The sequence below is a fragment of the Macrobrachium rosenbergii genome, chromosome 59, assembly GCF_040412425.1.
Source record: "Macrobrachium rosenbergii isolate ZJJX-2024 chromosome 59, ASM4041242v1, whole genome shotgun sequence".
Classification (NCBI taxonomy): Eukaryota; Metazoa; Arthropoda; class Malacostraca; order Decapoda; family Palaemonidae; genus Macrobrachium; species Macrobrachium rosenbergii.
The window spans coordinates 39,238,187-39,257,819 of record NC_089799.1 but is presented as its reverse complement, the minus strand read 5'-3'; the positions used below and the strand labels follow the sequence as shown (position 1 = coordinate 39,257,819).

At 39.4% G+C, this 19,633-nt stretch overlaps 1 protein-coding gene across 12 annotated transcripts in view; it reads left to right on the top strand.

Moving 5' to 3' along the window:
- Positions 1–19,633, top strand: part of LOC136837505 (DIS3-like exonuclease 2) — a 392,269-nt gene that overhangs the window by 190,152 nt on the left and 182,484 nt on the right. The window contains exon 1 of one of the 12 annotated variants that reach the window (XM_067102343.1): positions 9,202–9,601. The exons of the other annotated variants lie outside the window; for them this stretch is intronic. The gene's annotated coding sequence lies outside the window, so the exon portion shown is untranslated. Of the gene's footprint in view, positions 1–9,201; positions 9,602–19,633 lie in introns of those variants that run through there. 12 annotated transcript variants of the gene reach the window in all.

Sequence of the window (19,633 nt, the reverse complement as noted above, 5' to 3'; positions counted from 1 at the left end):
AATGAAAGCACTCAGAGCAGGAAATGAAAACTGCAAGAACCTGAATTGTTCCATTAACGTAATAGTCTCTGATCGTAATGAGGGACCTCTTTAACCGGGAAGCTTCGAGAAAAACAGGAAGTTCGGCAACTTTCCAACGCAAAGAAAGGAGGGGAAGCTTCGTCACCATTGTTTTGGAAGCGGCTGCTCAAAATGTCTCTCAGATGAGGTTTGCGTCTACGTGTACGGAAGCGTCTCCTGCAACTAGTATTAACGACCTTTAACTCCAGTTATTATAGCCGACTTATGAATCTCTCTCTCTCTCTCTCTCGTTTTATCCATATTTACTCCTTCATTTAAAAATACATTGATAACTGTTTATTAAGTGATAACAGCAGGTCTGACTTAGGTTTCCTATGATTACAAAAACGGTAGTTTTCTTTCTACCAGCTCAAACAAACTATGAAAGAGGACTTCTTTTAAATGATTATATATATATATATATATATATATATATATATATATATATATATATATATATATATATATATATATATATATATATATATATATATATATATACATACACACATATCAACTTTATCACTTACACAGTTGCTCTGTGCATTAGTAGAATTACTAAAAAGGACCTCATTCAAACTGGATGGTATCTAATGGAGTATTTATTCAGAAAAAGTCACAAGCTTTCTTGGACAAACAGTCCACATTATCAAGTAAGGGTACGGATACTTGATGATGTGGACTGTTTGTCCAAGAAAGCTCGTAACTTTTTCTGAATAAATACTCCAGTAGATACCATCCAGTTTGAATGAGGTCCTTTGTGTGTGTGTGTGTGTGTGTGTGTGTGGGTATGTGTGCTGTTAAAGTGTTTCCCTTGAAATGGGGTGGTTCAACAGAAAAACATAGCAATTGTTACTGTCACGTTCATCCTTCAATGACCCTATGACCAGCATGAGCCGCGTGCAGCGAGAACTTTCCCAGCATCAGCCTACCACATTTTTCTCTTGCCACAGCTCTCTCTTTCAATTCTTCTTAATCCTCATATATTATGTAAGCCGATCTTTTCGCACAGCATCCACTATGATTCACTTATGAGCATTGTTCATCCACACTTGGATCCCATAAAGGAGAATTCCCTCAACTGTCTCTTCATACATCCCAACGTTTTCTTTCTTATGCCGGATTCCTCTCTCCCAGACATTTTGGAGAGGTGCTTTTGCCTTCTTTACTCTACATATTTGTTATTCACCTCTTCCCTCGTCTTATAAACCTTTAATTCTGACTACTCATACGTACCAACCTCTTTCATTACGGCGCTGAATAATCCTGGTGGGTATTGGCGCTTGGTCTTCAACGCTTAGATTTCATAATCAACCAACCATTTCTGTTCGGCCACCGGTTATGCTGACATTTATTTCTCTTGTTTTCCTGATTGCGATTTTCATTCTTTACTTTACTCTTACTTGCACAGACTCCCAACGCTCTATTCTTACAAACTCTTCGGAATTAGCCTAGCATGTGCGGCTCTCTTCACTCCCATTTACAAAGACCATACCACGATCAGTCACGGCCTTTCTTCTTGTTAAGATTCTTAAGTGCATCTCCTCCTGCCCTGACTTCTTTCTTCACTCCATCCATAAGAATATTAAACAGACTGTCATGTCTACAAATTCTCACCTTCACTTTAATTTCCGCACAAACCCCTCAGTGTTTTAAACAAATGAGCTTAAATGTCACCTTCCCCAGTCCCTCTCGCACCAGTTCTGTCATAAACTTTTTCTAGGTTAGTGCATACGACAAGCGGAGTTTTCCCTTGATTTCAAAAGTGCTCGCAAAGCTGTTCTATAACAAACAGCTTTTGCCTCGTCAGTCCCTCTGTTTTCTGTCTTGCTTTTATATTCGAGATCCTACCATACACCTTTCCTTGGCATCATGAATAATGTTATGTCCTGTAATTCGCACTGCACCCTTATCGACTCTCTGATTATACATTTATTTCTCTGACCCAATCTTGGGAAACATCTTGAAAAGTCATACCTTGCCATTTGCCAGCCACTCCCCTTATTGCAGCATCTTACTTGAAATGCGGTTACTCTCTGTGTCTTTCCATTCTTAAATCTGTTGATTCACCTCCCCACACTCATCGGCAGTCGTTTCCCAAGTTTTTAAAAATTTGCATCAACAATTTTCACTCTTTCGTCTCATCAAACCTGCCTCAAAATAACCCCACCGACACAGTAGCGCATCCTTCTCAGACAGCATCTTTTACTTTGAGGCGCATTTCCTCATTGAGATCTCTTTCCACATTTAGATTGACGACTGATTTTTACCATACGCTACCATTTTTCATCCTTCTCGTCTTTAAACATTTCATTCCTCTATTTTTAAACTGCTGCAGAATGTCATCCATGTTCTGCTGTTGCCTTTCAAAAATGCTCTGTTACTATCACACACTGCATTGTCAGCCACTTTTCATTTTATTCTGTGTTCCTGCTCACTTTTACCCACAGGCATGGTGTTGAGTTAGCATCTAGTCCTTGATGTTTGCTTACTCCATATATAGATAAATGTAGATAAATATATATAATAAAATATATATATATATATATATATATATATATATATATATATATATATATATATATATATATATATATATATATATATGTGTGTGTGTGTGTGTGTGTGTGCGTGTTTATGTAGTGAAAAATCTTTTGGGAGGTATAAATTTAGCATTACTTCTGAAATCTTAAAGTTGAACTGGTATCCCATTTCGAATTTTGATATAATCTTGCCAGTCGTTTTGAGGGTATCTAGGGTAGAGGAAATGGTATGACACAATTTCCAGCAAGTTTCTCTTTGTCTAAAATTCTTAGTAAAATATTACAGTGGGCCATTGACGGATTCAGTATTTTTTATGCTTCGTAATTCGCCCCATTTCGGTTGAATGATGGGAAGAGTGGCGTGCTTCGAGATTTTACTGATGTTCAGCTTCTTTACAGATTGGTGAAGGTCAACTCGTTAGTTTCTGTTACGAAATTCAGATGACCTGTATTCTCTGGTTTGGCCTGAATAACTTATTATCTGATGTTTCAAAATTCTGTTAGTAGGATTGGCAAGATATTTTGAATACGATAGCAAGACATTATATATAATATATAATATATATACATATATATGTATATATATATATAAATTATGTATATTATATATATAATGTGTATATATAGGTATATTATTTATGCTTATATACACGTATGATAATTTTATCACCCACAACTGACACTTCATATCGAATTCACCTTACCTTGGGAAGAACTGTACACCCAAGGAGAATAATAATTAGTAAGTACATCTGCCCAGTCCAGGATTCAAACCTGTCTTTTAGATTGTGTGCAGAGGTCAACAGTCTTTGAGATTGTCTGCAGAGGTAAATAGTCTTTGAGATTGTCTGCAAATGTCAACAGTCTTTGAGATTGTCTGCAGAGGTCAACAGTCTTTGAGATTGTCTGCAGAGGTCAACAGTCTTTGAGATTGTCTGCAGTCTTTTAATTGTCTGCAGAGGTCAACAGTCTTTTGAGATTGTCTGCAGACAGTCTTTTGGATTGTCTGCAGAGGTCAACAGTCTTTGAGATTGTCTGCAGAGGTCAACAGTCTTTGAGATTGTCTGCAGAGGTCAACAGTCTTTGAGATTGTCTGCAGAGGTCAACAGTCTTTTAGATTGTCTGCGGAGGTCAGCAGTCTTTTAGAGTGTCTGCAGAGGTCAACAGTCTTTTAGATTGTCTGCAGAGGTCAACAGTTTTTTAGAGTGTCTGCGGAGGTCAGCAGTCTTTTAGATTGTTTGCAGAAGTCAACAGTCTTTTAGATTGTCTGCAGAGGTCAACAGTCTTTTGGATTGTCTGCAGAGGTCAACAGTCTTTTGGATTGTCTGCAGAGGTCAACAGTCTTTTAGATTGTCTGCAGAGGTCAACAGTCTTTTAGATTGTCTGCAGAGGTCAACAGTCTTTTAGGTTGTCTGCAGAGGTCAACAGTCTTAGATTATCTGCAGAGGTCAACAGCCTTTTAGATTGTCTGCAGAGGTCAACAGTCTTTAGATTGTCTGCAGAGGTCAACAGTCTTTTAGATTGTCTTAGATTGTCTGCAGAGGTCAACAGTCTTAGATTATTTTAGAGGTTGTCTTTTAGATTGTCTGCAGAGGTCAACAGTCTTTTAGATTGTCTGCAGAGGTCAACAGTCTTTTGGATTGTCTGCAGATTGGTCAGAGGTCAACAGTCTTTTAGATTGTCTGCAGAGGTCAACAGTCTTTTAGATTGTCTGCAGAGGTCAACAGTCTTTTTGTCTGCAGAGGAGTCTTGATTATCTGCAGAGGTCAACAGTCTTTTAGATTGTCTGCAGAGGTCAGCAGTCTTTTAGATTGTCTGCAGAGGTCAACAGTCTTTTGGATTGTTGCAGAGGTCAGATTGTCTGCAGAGGTCAACAGTCTTAGATTATCTGCAGAGGGCCTTTTTCAGATTATCTGCAGAGGTCAACAGTCTTTTAGATTGTCTGCAGAGGTCAACAGTCTTTTAGATTGTCTGCAGAGGTCAACAGTCAGATTGTCTGCAGAGGTCAACAGTCTTTAGGTTTTTGCAGAGGAGTCTTAGATTATCTGCAGAGGTCAACAGCCTTTTAGATTGTCTGCAGAGGTCAACAGTCTTTTAGATTGTCTGCAGAGGTCAACAGTCTTAGATTATCTGCAGAGGTCAACAGCCTTTTAGATTGTCTGCAGAGGTCAACAGTCAGTCAGAGGTCAGCAGTCTTAGATTATCTGCAGAGGTCATTGTCTGCAGCCTTTTAGATTGTCTGCAGAGGTCAACAGTCTTTTAGATTGTCTGCAGAGGTCAACAGTCTTAGATTATCTGCAGAGGTCTTTTAGATTTTAGATTGATTATCTGCAGAGGTGCTTTTAGATTGTCTGCAGAGGTCAACAGTCTTAGATTATCTGCAGAGGTCAACAGTCTTTTAGATTGTCAGTCTTTTAGATTGTCTGCAGAGGTCAACAGTCTTTTAGATTGTCTGCAGAGGTCAACAGTCTTTTAGGTTGTTGCAGAGGATTGATTATCTGCAGTCAACAGCCTTTTAGATTATCTGCAGAGGTCAACAGTCTTTTAGATTGTCTGCAGAGGTCAGCAGTCTTTTAGATTGTCTCTGCAGAGGTCAACATTCTTTTAGATTGTCTGCAGAGGTCAACAGTCTTAGATTATCTGCAGAGGTCAACAGCCTTTTAGATTGTCTGCAGAGGTCAACAGTCTTAGATTATCTGCAGAGGTCAACAGTCTTTTAGATTGTCTTCAGCAGTCTTTAGATTGTCTGCAGAGGTCAACAGTCTTTTAGGTTGTCTGCAGAGGTCAACAGTCTTAGATTATCTGCAGAGGTCAACAGCCTTTTAGATTGTCTGCAGAGGTCAACAGTCTTTTAGATTGTCTGCAGAGGTCAGCAGTCTTTTAGATTGTCTGCAGAGGTCAGTTTTGGATTGTCTGCAGAGGTCAACATTCTTTTAGATTGTCTGCAGAGGTCAACAGTCTTAGATTATCTGCAGAGGTCAACAGCCTTTAGATTGTCTGCAGAGTCAACAGTCTTAGATTATCTGCAGAGGTCAACAGTCTTTTAGATTGTCTGCAGAGGTCAACAGTCTTTTAGATTGTCTGCAGAGGTCAACAGTCTTTTAGATTGTTGCAGAGGAGTCTTTTAGGTTGTCTGCAGAGGTCAACAGTCTTAGATTATCTGCAGAGGTCAACAGCCTTTTAGATTGTCTGCAGAGGTCACAGTCTTTAGATTGTCTGCAGAGGTCAGTCTTAGATTATCTGCAGAGGTCAGCCTTAGATTTTTAGATTGTCTGCAGAGGTCAACAGTCTTTTAGATTGTCTGCAGAGGTCAGCAGTCTTAGATTATCTGCAGAGGTCAACAGCCTTTTAGATTGTCTGCAGAGGTCAACAGTCTTTTAGATTGTCTGCAGAGGTCAACAGTCTTAGATTATCTGCAGAGGTCAACAGCCTTTTAGATTGTCTGCAGAGGTCAACAGTCTTAGATTATCTGCAGAGGTCAACAGCCTTTTAGATTGTCTGCAGAGGTCAACAGTCTTAGATTATCTGCAGAGGTCAACAGTCTTTTAGATTGTCTGCAGAGGTCAACAGTCTTTTAGATTGTCTGCAGAGGTCAACAGTCTTTTAGATTGTCTGCAGAGGTCAACAGTCTTTTAGGTTGTCTGCAGAGGTCAACAGTCTTAGATTATCTGCAGAGGTCAACAGCCTTTTAGATTGTCTGCAGAGGTCAACAGTCTTTTAGATTGTCTGCAGAGGTCAGCAGTCTTTTAGATTGTCTGCAGAGGTCAACAGTCTTTTGGATTGTCTGCAGAGGTCAACATTCTTTTAGATTGTCTGCAGAGGTCAACAGTCTTAGATTATCTGCAGAGGTCAACAGCCTTTTAGATTGTCTGCAGAGGTAGTCTTAATTATCTGCAGAGGTAGTCTTTAGATTGTCTGCAGAATTGCAGAGGTCCAGTCTTTTAGGTTGTCTGCAGAGGTCAACAGTCTTAGATTATCTGCAGAGGTCAACAGCCTTTTAGATTGTCTGCAGAGGTCAACAGTCTTTTAGATTGTCTAAGTCTTTTAGATTGTCTCAGAGGTCAAGAATTGTCTGCAGAGGTCAACATTCTTTTAGATTGTCTGCAGAGGTCAACAGTCTTAGATTATCTGCAGAGGTCAACAGCCTTTTAGATTGAAGTCAACAGTCTTAGATTATCTGCAGAGGTCAACAGTCTTTTAGATTGTCTGCAGAGGTCAACAGTCTTTTAGATTGTCTGCAGAGGTCAACAGTCTTTTAGATTGTCTGCAGAGGTCAACAGTCTTTTAGGTTGTCTGCAGAGGTCAACAGTCTTAGATTATCTGCAGAGGTCAACAGCCTTTTAGATTGTCTGCAGAGGTCAACAGTCTTTTAGTAGAGGTCAACAGTCTTAGATTATCTGCAGAGGTCAACAGCCTTTTAGATTGTCTATCAACAGTCTTTTAGATTGTCTGCAGAGATCAACAGTCTTAGATTATCTGCAGAGGTCAACAGCCTTTTAGATTGTCTGCAGAGGTCAACAGCCTTTTAGATTGTCTGCAGAGATCAACAGTCTTTTGGATTATCTGCAGAGGTCAACAGCCTTTTAGATTGTCTGCAGAGGTCAACTGTCTTTTAGATTGCCTGCAGAGGTCAGCAGTCTTTTAGATTGTCTGCAGAGGTCAACAGTCTTTTAGATTGTCTGCAGAGGTAAACAGTCTCTTAGATTGTTTGCAGTGGTGAACAGCTGACCTATCCCTTCGGCTATCAATAGATAGAAGTATGTTGATTACCACTCTGCTATACATATTCTACCGAGTTCAGATTCTGTGCATGAAATCAAAATATACCATGATAGCTATATGCTAAAATTATCTCTATCAGAACAAGAAATTGACATATCTTCACGACAGAACTATGAATCGAATAATATATATATATATAATCAGTATAGGTTATATATATATAGGCATATATCATATAAATTCTCCTGGTGTAAGTTAATATAAAATGAAGTCAATAATTATTGCTTGATATATATATATATATATATATATATATATATATATATATATATATATATATATATATACTATACTGTATATACACACATGTATATATATATGTGTGTATGTATTCTGTTTATTGATTAGCACTCACCAGATTGATGTAGACTTATGTAGTATTCAGCAGATAACGAAATGATCGATTCTTCCTTATCACGACTGTCAGAATCAGGCCGTTGTTTTCGACGGATCCGTCGTTATGTGACAGGCCAGGTGTGATTTCTCATAAAAGAACATTTTTTTTTCTTTTTAGATGTTTTGGGTATAAAATGGCCTTCATAAAAACTATGCAAAATGATAAGAATATTACCGTCCGTGGGTTTAATCGAACGTCCATTACTAAGGGTGCGCTTTAGATTTTTAATACCTGTTAAGGATTCGGTAAGTGAATTATCAACGTGATAGCTTAGACATTCCTCTTGTCATAACAAATCTTACCTACGGGTCAAACACATGTAAATGATACACTAACAATTTTTTTTTTTATTGAAGCTGTTCTGACTGTGGTTATCGGGTTGACTAGATGAATGGGATTTTTCCTTATACTGTAATGCTAGAATTCAGATGTGTACGTACTATTTATGTAAGGGTTTACAGTTACATACTTATTCATTGGCATGTTTAAGGTAAATTTTTACTTTGCACTACTATGGTCTACAAGTGTGAGTGTTCAGGTAGGTTAAGTTGCTTTCACCTGAATCAGTTACTAAGGAAGAGCTCAACGCCAGAGTTTAACGGGATGTGCATTGCACAACTGACAGAATAGTCGAAGTGTTTGCGATTGTGCTTGCTGCTGTGTTGTTCTCGAGTGTCAGTGACTTCATAGGCACCGTAGCAGCCGACTTGTATGTGAAATTATGTCAGTTTTGCAAACGTCAGTCAAACAGGACTGGTCACACACAGAGCAACTGCAAGAAACATAATTCAGTTCTAAACATCTGTATCGATTTTTCTACCTTTTTCATTTCTATTATTTCTTGTGATGCCGATTGGCCTGCCTCTCGAACTCTTCAAGTGTCCATGAGCACATATAGCCTGAGAATGATGGTGGTCCTGTTTGTTGTACAACATTGTTTTGGATGGGGAAGATTTCGGGGTGTTCTCTTCAGCATTATGTATGAGCAGGTCTTCTAAAGGGACGCAGCATCGTTCTTATCTGAGGAATCTTTGCAGGAGCAACGATGGCCATCTTGATACTGTCATCAGAGAATTTATGTTATCGTCCCTAACGCCTTCTACGCGTCGTAAGTGGATGCAGAAGCTCTTTCTTTTAGTTTGTGGAGATGCGACAAGTTGCTCTTGCAACTTAATATGCGCTTTTCGTTGTGTGCGTGCACTCATATTTTTGTCACTTGAGTCTCTCTCTCTCTCTCTCTCTCTCTCTCTCTCTCTCTCTCTCTCTCTCTCTCACCTTTTGTTATCAAAGCGTCATATTATCATTATTAAGCAATTGTGAGGCTACTTGAGATAGCCATAACAACGGCTGCGTGTTTTTTTGCATCCGAATAATCTAATCACTAACTTTTATCTTTTAATTAATCATCTTCAGACGTCTGCATAGATCCGATAGTCGTAGAAGTCAACAGTGTTAGAACGCTCCTGGCTGTCTATAAACTATTGCAGTGTTTAAATTTTGTGGCCGTCTCGTGCAAATCATATTGTCTCTTCATTTTCCAAGTAACTGAACCATTTCTTTCCGAACCTTGCACGATGTAATTGATTTCCTGGACGCCAAGCCCTGACATTTCTCTGACAGAAATTGCAGAAAAAGTCTCATTGAGAACTTTGCGCATTGTGTGTGTGTTTTTACCAGTTTTCACGGTTATTTTTCGCCCCCTGAGACATGAAAATGGAATATGACTTTGCATCCACGCTCTTAGTGAACTAAGTTTTTGTCAGTGCGCTTGTTATGCATCTTGTATCCCGGCATCGTTGAGCAAGTTCTACTGCGTGAGGTAACAAATATTCTGTACTTTTTTCATTTGTTATAGGTTTGGTAAAGCTAAAATATATTTTGCGCGCTCTCAGTCTTCCCTGATGGTAGTTTCTGATAGAAGACCGAATGACCAGGTTTCCACTTACAGCCACGTACATTTGTCGAGCTCAGAGCTGAAGGAAAAAGTCAAGACTGTCCTTGTTTAATGTATTTGTGTATTGAAAAAAGTTATTCAGAAAATAACGGAGTTTGAGAGATAGTCAAGTGATTAAAAAACTTTTTAACATTAATGAATAGAAGTCCCATTTCCTTACTTCTTACTTAGTCAAATCCCAATTTATTATTCAGTCTCTACTTAGAGGTAGAGAGATGCCTCTCTTCACGTGATTTCGTTTAATACCCTCATCGCCACTGACTTTTTTCTCAGATATCTCTCTATTCCCCTCTAAGAGTAATTTTGTACTATAGAGTGTAAGAGAAATGCTCACCTGAGAAGAAGCATGTCATGAGTACCGAAAAATTGTCGCTCAAGGTTTTTATGTGGTTTTCTTACGTCAGCTGAGGTTAAAGTATCCTGAGTTTGATTTCAGGAGCGATGTGGCCATGCGGACCACGCGTGTTCATCTGTCCTGTTCTCCTTAAATAAGACTCGTATAAAAATCACGTTGCAAGATTTGCTTTCATCGCCTCATCCTTCTTCAGACGTGTGCACTTCGAAAATGAAGTGTATCGAAATAGCTGGCGGATCTGAAGACTTCAGTTTCTAGTTCTTAGATATCATTGGTGGATTAGAAGAAATATTAGCTCAAGTGTCGGGAAAGAAAATCGTCTTGGAAGCACTGAAGTGAGGCGACTTTTCCTGCCCAAGACAAGTGCTATCCAGATCGTCATGAGAGTATCACACAGGATTAAATGTAATTCAGTTCGAGAATAAAAGGAAGATGCGAACTGAATCATCTGCATTAGATAGACAGAGTGTTTGAGAGCAGAGCACAGACTGGCAATAGGGAAAAGGACAGATATGTTGCCGTACATTACTATAATCCGGAAGTTAAGTATACCTTATAGTTTACCCAGACCACTGAGCTGATTAACAGCTCTCCTAGGGCTGGCCAGAAGGATTAGACTTACTTTACGTGGCAAAGTACCAATTAGCTACCTAGCAACGGGACCTACAGCTTATTGTGGAATCCGAACCACATTATACCGAGAAATGAGTTTCCATCACCAGAAATAAATTCCTCTAATTCTTCATTGGCCGGCCGGAGATTCGAACTCAGGCCTTGCAGAGTGCTAGCCGAGAACGGTACCAACGAGGAACTATAAACCGGAAGTAAGGCTCACGAAACCTTACGACTGAATGTGAATAAAGTACAGTAGGAGGTTACCAGTCGATATTGCTCTGCGGAATTCATATCGGATTTTGAAGTAAGAATTATTATTATTATTATTATTATTATTATTATTATTATTATTATTCAACATGTAGCGAACGGGAGACTTAGCATATTCATTGTATAGTTGCAGCATAAGTACAGTTCGAAAGGCCATTTAGAGTTAATCCAGAATTGATCCAATATGATCATTGTTGCCTCATCAACTAGTTTTATACATGACGAAAATATTATTGTGTACTTGCACGATTTTATACTTAAAATTTTCCAAAAATCGCATATGTTTGATCTTGTCATTTTATACTAACATTTTTATTTTATTGTCATTTACGTTTTTCTGTGTATCATTTCTTTGGTTGTACAGTAAATAATTGATACCATTTAACGTAATTTCTCATTCTTTCGCAAAGGATGACCAACACTGCATCGCCGATGGCGCCACGACTAAACTACGTCTGTTGGGTTGAGGTTCTCGTTCTTCCCTCTAAATTATTTTTGCGTCATGTGACAGCTCCTTGCGAGTTAGGAAATGCAGTAGACTTGGGGAGAAAAATAAAGTATAGTTTCTTTCATATATTTTATATCTTTTGTACGTTTCTATAACTTGGCAACCGTCTTCTTATCTCAGAGTGTTTCTTATTTGTAATAAGACCCCTGTCACCACCTCCAGTTAACGATGACATCATGTTCAATTAGGAAAAGACACTTCGCAGAGATAAGTTAAGGGGCAACAGCGCCACACACCACTTTGGTGCAGTTATGAATCACTCATGATTGTCTTCGTCTTTCTACGAATTTCGGTGGTCATACGGGTCATGTCGAAGTCATTTTTCGTAAACGACGTTAATTACATCTTCATTCACTTTTAGTAGGGATCAGAGACCAATGGCGTCGAAGCACTACAAGGTCAACAACAGTAGCAAAATCAGCTGGTTCTAGCATTCCCCTTCGTTTTACATTATGGAAGTGAATTAAGCAAAGTAGTAACGCGTTGAAAGCATTTAGTATCACTACAGCAGGTGCTGTGAAGTTTCAGCTTAGGCTTTCTTAAACCCCATTACACAAACAAGTCACTTTGTAGCTTCATAATAACGAGTGCTGCGTGAAGATCGTTCGTATATTGACGGGATGGGGGGAGCCTTTTCCTCGAATTTATTTCTGTGAACCTTTTCCTAGAATTTATTTCTGTGAACCTTTTCCTAGAATTTATTTCTGTGAACCTTTTCCTAGAATTTATTTCTGTGAACCTTTTCCTAGAATTTATTTCTGTGAACCTTTTCCTAGAATTTATTTCTGTGAACCTTTTCCTACTGCTTGTCTTGCCTAATCTTTAGGTTAAGTTAAGGATGACGTGTAATTCTATGTGAATCATAACGATTTGGTTAGTTAATGTAATATCGACTAGTTTTCGCAATATGGTCTTCCTTAACAAATTTAAAACACGGCAATGCGTTCATTTTGATAAGAATAATTTTAGAAGCTCTTCTCTAAGCTTGGCTTTTTCCCCTGCCCACTGTATTCATTAGCAATGGGGAATTAGGGAAAAAAAGTATACCTTAGTTTAACCAGACCATTGAGCTGATTAACAGCTCTCCTAGGGCTGGCCCGAAGGATTAGATTTATTTTACGTGGCTAAGAACCAATTGGTTACCTAGCAACGGGACCTACAGCTTATTGTGGAATCCGAACCACATTATAACGAGAAATGAATTTCTATCACCGGAAATAAATTTCTCTAATACTTCATTGGCCGGTCGGAGAATCGAACGCGGGCCCAGCAGAGTGCTAGCCGAGAACGATACCAACCCTGCCAATGAGGAACTTCTGGGAGTTAGAAAAGAAGAGAGAGAGAGAGAGAGAGGCTGAAGAACGCTGAACTGAGAGTCGGGTGCTTCTCTTCCTGTAAAGCAGATATTAAAGTAGGAAAAGGAAGCGTTTATACTTCCTTTGATATAGATAAAGATGGTTATTAGGAAGTAGCTAGCTGCAAAGGGTGTAATTTGAAATATGTCCATTGATATTGTTATAACTTGGCAGGAGACCCTCTTTTAAACAGATTTTATTGAATATTATTGCTGCTTCAACTGCATTCATTTTATAGAAGACTTTTTCTATCTTCCTGATTGCGGACTTCTCTTCAGTGGAGGTACGTGCTAACAGCTCGCCTATATTTGTCATTTCATGGGGGAAAAGTAAAAAAAACTGGATTCGGCTTTTTATATATTCTCTACAGTTAGAATGTTATAACTTTTATATATAAAAAGCAGAATCCAGATTTTTTTACTTTTCCCCCATGAAATGACAAATATAGGCGAGCTGTTAGCACGCACCTCCAATGAAGAGAAGTCCGCAATAAGGAAAATAGAAAAAGTCTTCTACAAAATAAATGTAGCTGAAGCAGCAATAATATTCAATAAAACCATTGATATTGTTGTTATTATGCACATACATGAATGCATTATGTATGTATGCATTTTCACACTAGTACCTCTTTTTCACAATTCAGAATTTTTTTTTTTTTTTTTTTTTTTTTTATTACTTGGGAATTCTCTTACTGCGAGATTTTGGGAAGTTTGACGCGAGATGGGAGGAAGCTGTCATTCAGGATGCCGCAACAGCTTGATTTCATCCACGACGGAGAAAATCATGAGCTCTTGACTGTACAGACTGTACAGTAATGTACGTCTTGAGCAGGGTAAGCAACTGCGAGGAGACGAAGAATCCCCAAGACGAAACAATGGAGAGAGAGAGAGAGAGAGAGAGAGAGAGAGGATTGCGTAATCTCCTTTGTTTTCTTAGTCGTAGGATGTGAAATTGCTTTCCCAAACAATGTGTGTAGGCGTCTGCACATTCAAGAAGTATGAAACATATTCTGTACGTATGTTTTACTTGCACTGGGCAAAAGAACTGAAATTGAAAGGAAAAAAATTTAGTTTCCATGATTGCAGACTTGCAGACAGCATATATACAAACTAACATGTGCACAAAAGCGATATCTGCACAAATATCCAAAGAGTAAGTAATGTTACGAGAAAATATTATTTCATGATTGTTCTATTTCCTTACACGATTTGTAATTCGTTTCATGATTAGTTCAAAAAAGTTCGTGATATGTTTTAACATTCACTGTACCGTATGTATCAAAATTGCATTTTTGCTCACCTACGTAGCAATATATGTGTTTATATAATATATATACAATATATACATATATGTATATATATATGTGTGTGTATGTATATGGTATACATATATACTGTATATGTACGTATACATGTATATATAACATATTTACATATGCATATTTATATACATTCATTGTAATGCATACAATGTTTGAGAGAAAATAGAGACACGCCTGTAAATATTTACATACGGAAACCACAAAGCCACTGGGGTAAAGGTAAAGTTGTGCAAGAATGCGATCAGAGCAAGAGAGTTGAGGTACTGGATGAATCGTAGGGGCGAAAATTGATAGCTCATGTTTCAGCAAGGCGAACCAGTTGCCTTTGGGTTCACAGTGTTGAAATCCCGCGTTTCCACACTGGGCGGACGTGAGGCTTTAGCACCTGAAAGGATCAGAAAAGGCAACATTTTACAGGATGGCATCAGACCCGGTCAGCTGGGAACTGGATTAGCTGTGCGAGATCATAAGTGATAACCCCGTGTATTGTGATGGATGCGAGAGAGAGAGAGAGAGAGAGAGAGAGAGAGAGAGAGAGAGAGAGAGAGAGAGAGAGAAGGGCCGATATCTAATGACCAGGCGGTGCGATATCTTCACTGAATAAGATTAAAGGTAAGAAACCGGTTGAGCCCCTCTGATTATTCCATTTATAGATGAGAGAATGCAGGCGATTACCACCTACAGACGGTAACTCTGACCTGGCAAAAATTGCTGTTATAAATGTGGAATAATGCGAGAGTGCCAGCAAGAGTGCCTGCCTTAACAGGGAAGAGGGAGCGCTCTAGTAGTGATTGAGATGGGTGGTGATAGGGAAGGGTACGGTCTCCCGGATAGCATCCCGGTCCTCCTTACCGGGTCATATATTTCATTATACTGCAACCGGTACTGTCGCCGCCCGACGTCGGGTTATGTACAGTACAGTATATAATGACTAGTGTTCTTTTCATTTTTTACTTTTATTTTTTTTTTTTTGCTCCAAGCGAATTCGTTGTGAAAGTTCTGTTTATCATCTCGGTTCGGGCAGCCATCATGACATGAGATGAACAAGTGTTTGATAAAAATGAATATCGCAGCTTATTCATATGTATGGATTTTCGAGCACCAGCCTCGCAGTATGGGCAGTAGGAAATGAATGTGTCGGGATGACAGGTCTCTCAACACGCTTCTTAAGCTGGATTAGGTAATCACAGGACCATATGGATGTTAAGCACTGATATTGTACTGACGTCTTACGAATTTTCATTATTCATTCATACGAGACGCTAATTAATTTGTATATATCGTGAGCGATCGTCGCTCAAATGTAGGTGATGAACGTTGCAGATCGAGAGAGAAGGGATGCCTGCTCCGAAATTCAAAAGTGAAAGTCTCGGCTCATTGCTTTATGCAATCTGATTCAGGTGTGAAACATCGGATTTCACGCTTAGGGGCTACCCTATGCATCTGGCAACCCGCTCCTCTAGAACCTTAACAGGCTTGCTGTTCGTACAGGGCAATGATTATGCATGTTATACCATAGCTATAGCTCTCTCTCTCTCTCTCTCTCTCTCTCTCTCTCTCTCTCTCTCTCTCTCTCTCTCTCTCTGATTACAAATGAACCCTTAAGGAGTCATTGACCCGACGACTCCCCTTCCTCCCCCAGTCATGTCATGATCTTCCAGGGAGCTGTTGCTGCCGCACAAAAGGTCAGCGCTGTGACTTTTCCGAATGCCTTCACTTAGCAAATAATAACTGCAATATTCGGATAACATCTGTGCCACCTGGCTGCTTGAATTGAGCCGTAAAGGAAATGAGAATTTTATTTGCTGGGAGTGAGCGCTCATGTCGAGGCCGCTCATGTCGGGGCTGAAAGGGGCGATGTTTCTTTGCGCCCAGTCGTTTCTAATTTAGTTTAATGTATAAACATTTACTTATATATTCTGAAATTACTATACGATTGCCAAGAGCCTAAAATTCCACTGGTATTCAAGACAATTTACTCGCTATTCATCTGAAGCATTTTGGTGGACACGACCTGAAAAAAACAGGCTCTCGAGATGAACACTAGTTAAAACGTAAAATGTCTTAAACACCAGTGGAGTTTTAGGCTCTTGGCGATCTTACAGTCATTTCAGAATATGTAAGTAAATGTTTATGACTGCATTAAAAGGATGATTAGAATACTAGAAGATGAAACGATCTCATATGTGTCTATTCACTGGAGAACTAAACTTGGAATAAGGTGACTGGCATTGAAATCGTGTGATGGACACGATGAAAATACGAAAGTTTTCTTTGTCCGTTCAGTCTGCTCGGGGCGCGGAGAATATAAGTTTGATAATGACAAGATTCCTTTTACTTTGCTGCTGTGCTGGGACCGTGTGACGGCGAATGACATAATTATAATCTAAAAAACTGATTTTTAAATGCTCCACATGTAAACTTTTCAGAACGAACTATGAAATACTGAGGAACTTTTGGCTCCCAATTCATGAGAAAAGAATGATCTGTAACAACTTTTTGTACACAGCCCCTGTGTACAAAACTACATAAGCGACTTCATGAGTAAAAATGTGTCACAATGGCTTTCAGAAGACTACACTTAATTTATTTTCCCCAGGCGAACCGGAGGAATATCGAATTCCACTCGTGTGACACTAGCGAATCTATGCAATTGATAAGGCTTAAGACTTGCCCAGAAAAATAAAAGTGGCTTCCGCGTATGCCGCGCAATTTTGCTCATGGTAGGCTCAGTGTTCTTGAATTTAGCGGCAGCTAGACTTTCTGCACGAAAGGGAATTAAACCTTTGTTGAGAGGCTCTTCAGGGGTAAAAAAAAAAGTCGTTTCTTAAGTTCACGCTGTTAACAATTGCCCCTGGGATGTACAGAGTGAAATAACTCTTTGTGTACTTCTTTTTAGTTTCGATGGCTTACAGTCTGTTAAAGTAACAGAAGGTGTTTGTGTTACGATTTACCAACCCTGTCTTTCCCCTGAGAGAGCGTTCGTAAGCAGGACACGTTCTGTTACTCTCTGATTCAACTTATGGTTTATTTCAGGACTGAGCAACCTTCGAACATCTTTACTTACTTAGGATGTGGGAAACTGAATTCCTTTTGTAATTTCAAGCATAATTTCCTTTCATTTCCATTCTTTTATGTGCACCTGGTAAATGAATATCTAATCAACTTTCGACTTGATACTTCATGTTTTTTGTTGTTGGAGTGATAAGTAATCACGATCAGTCATACGTGCACTGTGCTAATATTCCGTTTGCAAAGCGCGGTCCTTTTTGGTTTTATCGCTAGGTTGACGTGGCAGACCTCACTTGAGACCTCAGGAATGGAGGCGCCCTTTCAGCGCGAGCAGGTCGTTTTTGTGGCTTCGAGCGCAGAGTAATGTTGGTGAACGCTTTCCAGCCACTGTTCCGTTCATCTTTTCAATCTCATGCGGATCGTTAGTGTGTTTTCCAAATGCTTCTCCTTTAGCAAATCGGGTGTCACAGAATACGAGGTAATCCGGATTTTCTTATTACGTGCGGCCTCCTCCCGAAAATGTGGGCTTGAGATGATGAATGCATCATCAGTCCGTTTATATATTTCAGTCGCGACTTGTCAAGTTTAATACCTTGTACCATAATCATCTCGTATGCTACCTTTACGTTCCCGAATGCTTCCAAGGATAGATAAGTTTCATATTTATTTGTTATAAAGTTCAGTTTACCTTGCTGGGATATTTTCCGTCATTTCTCCCAAATTCGAGGAGCATACGTGAACGTATGCTGGTGAACCCTCGACCTCTATCGTTTATGATCACCGTCATGTCTAGATCGGATCATTTCCATAGTGGCCTAGAGTTTATACCTCAGTTCGTCTCGCTTACAAGAGTGTGTGTTAATTGTCAGAGAAATAAAACAAGTAAAAAAATCGAGTTTCTGTACATCGTATAATCAAGGCCACCGAAAATAGATCTACTGTATCTTTCGGTGGTCTCAGTATAATGTATGAGCCGCGGCCCATGAAACTTTAACCACTGCCCGGTGGTGGTCTGGCCTATATCGTTGCCAGACACACGATTATGGCTAACTTTAACCTTAAATAAAATAAAAAACAAAATACTGAGGCTAGAGGGCTGCAATTTGGTATATTTGATGATTGGAGGGTGGATGATCAACATACCAATTTGTAGTTCTCTAGAGTCAGCTGTTTTTAAGATCTGAGGGCGGACAGAAAAAGTGCGGACAGTAAAAAGTGCGGACGGACAGACAAAGCCGCCACAATAATTTTCTTTTCAGAGAACTAAAAACATATTCGACTGGTCTTTTATATATGTGAAAGTGGATTTATCTCCTATGCGAGATCAGATTAAGTAAAGCGGCCGTAAGTTAGCTTGAAGTAATCGGGTTGGCTCTCTTGATTTCAAACATCGAGAGATGAAAACGAAGAAAGGAGGCGCTAAGAAAATTGGAGGAGGAGGAGGAGGAGGAGGAGGAGGCTGTGTGGATGTTCATCTCCTCCGCAAATGCTTCCTGATTGTTCTCTTTCCTGACCTCAAGAGCGTAGTTACGTCTGATTAGTTTTTAAAGACCTATTAAGTGTGTTCGTTCCCCTTGACAGGTTATCAGCGGCGTTTGACTTTCGAGTGATTGTAGGAAATGTTTTTTAACCGTGTTCTTGGATTCTGGTCGATTCTGATACATTGCGTGGGGTCTTATATGACAAGAAAATAGCTTGAACGCTAAAAGGAAAGGTTGCATCCCGTCCTGACATGATGTCTTTATCCGCACCAGTCATTAATTGGCGTTGAATGCTCCACCTCACTGTTGTGTATGGAAATGACATGCGTTGATTAAAGCAGTCTTTTCTAAATGACCAGGATCATAAGAATAATTTTTCCTGTTCCTTATTCCTCTCCTCAAGTCCCTAAACTTGTTTGCATGATAAAATTCTCTGCGTATATTCTATATGTTGCTTCTGATAATTCCACGGGGAGCTGCCCTATGCGCGAGCTATCGATATTTATCCGGTTTCACGAAGAGGCCAGATAAGCTGTTGCCCTCATTTCTTGGAGGAAACCGCACAGTTCTCGTCTAACGGCGCCTACGCCACATCTACTCTACCCAGTGCGGTTGCTTATGAAGCTGGTGGCATTTTTTCTCAAGTCCCTTCAACATGCAAATCACCAACAGGTGCATGACTGACGTCTTGCGTTAAGGCCGTAGCAGCTTCAATTGCGTCGTGGGAATCATTTCTCAGATTTGCGTCACTGACGATTACGTCGTCATGATCTCTTGTCAGAAGGGGAAGGCAGGTGTCAAATATAAACTTCGGGCATGTATAGCTAGCGAATCATTTTTCTAAACGGTAAGAAGGATTTCAGTCTATCCTGAGAGCATTTTTGACGAAAGAAGTAAACAAATGCCAAGTATTCTTCGTTTCCTGTTTATGCTGTTCTTGTTAAAACGTTACCAAAAGTAGTTATCTTGCCGGAACAAAT